Here is a 4,820-nt window from a genome sequence, read left to right on the forward strand (position 1 = left end):
CCCGCGTCCTCCTGACCATTGGGAATGCTATGGAATGGCCTCTCTTCATCTGTATCCTATCCGGATTGCAGGGAGAGTTTGGCGAGGGAGCTGCTCTCTCTCCATCTGATGGAGCTCAGAGAGCTCAACTCGTCTTTGTTTCCACCTAGAATGACGTAATTTCACCTTAAGACCATTCGCGAGCGCGTGGAGACAGGTTGAGGTTCGACAACGGGAATTAAATCACATTAGGCATTTAATAGAACACGCAGCGTGACGCGTCAGTGGCTCAGCCATGCGGGAAACGCGTCGGCCAGATCGCATGCACTGCATAAGTATAACGCTACTCTCTCGCGCTCTTCTGATAGACACATGCATGTTCAATCCGTGGTGATGACTAAGGACGCATACATGTTAAAATGGAAAAGAAAACTAATGTAAAGTGAAGAAGTTGAGAAGCGCATCCTGGGTGCCTCGATCAGCCAAATAAAATAGGGGAGAACGGGGCTAGTTGTCAGTTCGTTCAAACACACTATGGGGTAAGATGTCACAGTGGAAGTGGAAATCTGGCAACAAATAGACTTAAAACAATGTATGAAACAGCATGCATGCATGCATAAATAAACCTGGCACACAAGAACTTACAAACAAACAAATAAATAAAAAATTTAAAATAAAATATAGACCATTAATTAAACTTAATTAGCTGTTGCTGTTTTGGGTGCTATTCTTTAGACTCAATAAAAGAAAATGATTGGTAAACCCATTTATATATATATATATATATAGGCTATATATATATAAAACAATAACTAATTAGATAGAAAACGGTGAATTAAAAATAAATTTACTTACTGGATGCATAATATATCAATACATGGAAATTATTGGTAGACCCATTTATATATATATAAAAAACTAATTATGTAGAAAACTGTGAATTAGAAATGAATTTACTTGATATGCATAATATAACAATAAATGGAAATTATTGGTAGAACCGATATTAAAAGTTTTTGATTAGGTAAAAAACTTCAACATTTATTTACTTAAAGGATTTGCATAATATAGGCCTACATATAAATTACAATCATTTCTACATATATTCTGAATTATCTATATAACCATACTGATCTTGCCTATGGCTTTTCTGTGGTAGTTGCTGTGGTGCTTACCATTTTTTAATAAAACATACCACAGTTTGATTCATAGTACCATTGACACTTGGCCATAAAATGTAGCTGGTAAATTAGGGTGGTGTCTCTAAGACAACATGAATTCATAAACATCAGATGCTATGCATATCATGCATAACAGATTCTGATAATAGCATTCATATGGTAATCCTGCCTGGGCTGAAATAATTTCATTAGATTGTTAGTTGACACTTGCATGAACCTTCAGGGAACTCTGGCCATTCGTTTATGTTTGCAGCACTAACATCAATGTCAGACGCAACTCTTGCCACCTAGTGAAGTCAATACCATTGCTCCTGACAAATCAATATTGTATTACTGCATGTTCACTCAGCATTGCTCTAGACTCTTGTTAGAATTCAGATGGTGTGGCTTAGGATTTTGCCGACTGTCACAAATGTGGGGGACTTCAGAGAGCATTCATACACAAAATAGCATGCACACAAATGACTAAAAATGGCAGTGATCAGAAGGGTATTATTGCGCTATGATATCACTTCATTGTGTAATGTGATCGTTAATATGAATTAAATGTTTTAGACCTCTGCAGTCTGCAGATGAGAGGTGAGACAAGAAATAGAATTAAAAAATAAATAGCCTACTATAATAACCTATGACAGTGGTTCTCAACTGCTTTTGGTTCAGGTTTATGTTCAGGTAAAAGAAAAAAGAAAACATTGAAATGTACATTGCAATACCAGCAGCCATATCACCCTGTAGCTCAAGACTGGTTGCCCACTGAAGCTAAGCAGGGTTGAGCCTGGTCAGTACCTGGATGGGAGACCTCCTGGGAAAACTAGGTTGCTGTTGGAAGAGGTGTTAATGAGGCCAGTAGGGGGCGCTCATCCTGTGTTCTGTGTGGGTCCTAACACCCCAGTGAAGTGATGGGGACACTATACTGTCAAAGAGCACCGTCCTTCGGATGAGACGTTAAACGGAGGTCCTGACTCTCTGTGGTCACAAAAAATCACAAATTTGCCCATTGGCCTCTGTCCATCATGGCCTCCTAATCATCCTAATTGGCTTCATCTCCCTGTCTCCTCTCCACCTCTCCATCTGGAGGATTATGGCTGCCGTCGCATCATCCAGGTGGATGCTACACATTGGTGGCGATTGAGGAGATTCCACCTTCTATGTAAAGCGCCTTGAGTGCAGAGAAAAGCGCTATATAAATATAATGAATTATTATTACTAAAGATACAAGCGAGCATTTCTCCCCCCTCTTAAAAGTTCATTTACTTTGCTATCCTAACTATGGTTTACTGCATTTAAGTAATTGCATTTTAATATTTTTCCTGACTTTTCCATTGTGCCTATCAGATAATGTGGCTTGTTTATTTATTTATTTAATATATGTATTTATTTGCGGTGAACCACAATTTGGTAACCTCTAAAGCTTTAGCTGAAGAGTATAATTAGCATCACTAAATGGAAATGCAAATATTACTTTTCAAAAAGGTTTCTCGAACACTCCCCGTCTCCTATTGGTCAGCTAAAGAGATAGTCCCGCCCTACACATGCCATTGGTTGAGACAGTGTTGCTGTGTTGTGCTGGTTCCTTTCGAATCAACATACAAATGACTTAAATGGTAAAATTGCATGCTTCATCTTAAAATATTACGTGACATTAATGAAATTAATTCACACACAAGTACTGCTTTCATTTGGAGTGAATGTATGAAAGTGGAAACTTGCCTTCAGAAGTGCAGCTCAACTCCAACAACCCAGCAAAGTCTCAGAACAATATTCTTAATTTTCCAGCTGACTAAACAGTCTTAAAAGGCCAGACTCAACGCATGTTACCTCATTCCAAGGGGAAGCCTATCAACATGTCAGAAGATTCAAGCATGAAACGTTGGGCTTTTGATTTTGAAACTCTGAACAAGTATAATTGGATCTTCTCAATATCAAGGACAGTAGGGGGCTGTCTTGTTCTTATCGGACGGGAATCCGCATTGCATAACCACGCTTACAGATGAAAGGACAACACACTCTGGGAATATTATTCTTTAATTCCTTGACCATTGTGAGTTTATATCTCACAGTTCTGAGGGGGGGGAAAGTCCGAAAAAGTTGCAATTATCTTTTTCATTTTTTTTATTAATTTATTATTATTTCATGATAGGAACACGCATCCATATTCAAATTTAGCATGTAGTGTGATAATATGAAAATTTCAACATGATTGTCTTGCCTATTGTGTTTCTATGAAATCTGTGCTGGAACAAATATCGCCCAAACATTTGCTCTCATATTGCATTATGAATTCATTAGTGTGTCTCTGAGGGGCAAGGACAGAGACGCCTTCATTATTATGTAACGTATATCGCTCTTGTGAGATAATACGCCAAAGGCTGAGAAATGTATGCACACACACCAACACACACAGCAACTAATCACCTGTGACCTTGAATTTCCTTGAACCTCTTCATCCGCCTCCTGCATGCCTCAACGTCTGTCTTAACCCTGCGGTATATGCTTTAGTGGTCCTGTTAGCTCTGTTCCAAATCACTGGCTTCTAAGGGAGCATCTGAAATGATGCCTCATAAGCGACTGATTTGTAGCAAAGCTGAGACAGCAACAAACTTCCCTTTCAGTTCTCACTATTTATGAATCTGACATTGTTGAAGTATATATTCTGTATATGACACATATTAAATGTAGTAGCCAATTTATTTTTCATTTTCCAATTTTATTAAAGGGTAACTCTCGCCAAAATGCAACCTATAGGGTATTTTTGTTAATCTACCCGAGGCAAACTTTCGTTTAAAAGCATAATTAGAATGGAAACGCCACTTTTAAGTTTGACCGTATTTTCATTTTCGGTCAAATTGCCTTTTGAATGGGAGTGCATGGGGCACTACTATGATAGCATAAAAAATCGCTATTTTTAAAACACTAAGAAGGCTCGACACAACATGAAACTATGCTCTAAGTATCACTTTTTAGTAAACTCTGTGTACACAAACAATGTTCTCAATGCTCGAGTTCATGTGTAGAGCCCCTGGTGATACTTCGAGCAAAGTTTTATGTTGTGTCGAGCCTTCTTAGTGTTTTTAAAATAGCGATTTTTGATGCTATCATAGAAGTGCCTCAAGCACTCCCATTCAAAAGGCAATTTGACCGACAACGAAAGTTCGGTCAAATTTAAAAGTGGCGTTTGCATTCTAATTATGCTTTTAAACGAAAGTTCACCTCGGGTAGATTAACAAAAAGACCCTAGGTTGCATTTTGGCTAGAGTTACCCTTTAAATGCTAAATGTTTCCTTCAGCCAGAACATTTTCATCAGCAAATTTTGTGCGATAAAATATGCAATTTTATTCTGGATTTTTTTTATTTTATTATTATTATTATTATTCTTATAAAGTTTTATATGACAAGTGAACCCTGCATTTTTTCTATGTGCATATGCATTAACACAGAACACCATTTATCATGTGTCTTTCCGTGTAAATATGCACATAAAAAACAATACAATAACTGAGACAATCAACAAATGTCAAAAGATGAGCTTTCAACATCACCACACAACAAATAACTGACAATAATGACTAAATTAATAGCAACTGCATTACCAAATAGGCAAAATAATCCTATAACTGTCACGTTGTGTTTCAGGCAGGAAGACGAAGACGAAGACAGAC

The sequence above is a fragment of the Rutilus rutilus genome (assembly GCF_951802725.1).
Source record: "Rutilus rutilus genome assembly, chromosome: 3".
NCBI classification, from domain to species: domain Eukaryota; kingdom Metazoa; phylum Chordata; class Actinopteri; order Cypriniformes; family Leuciscidae; genus Rutilus; species Rutilus rutilus.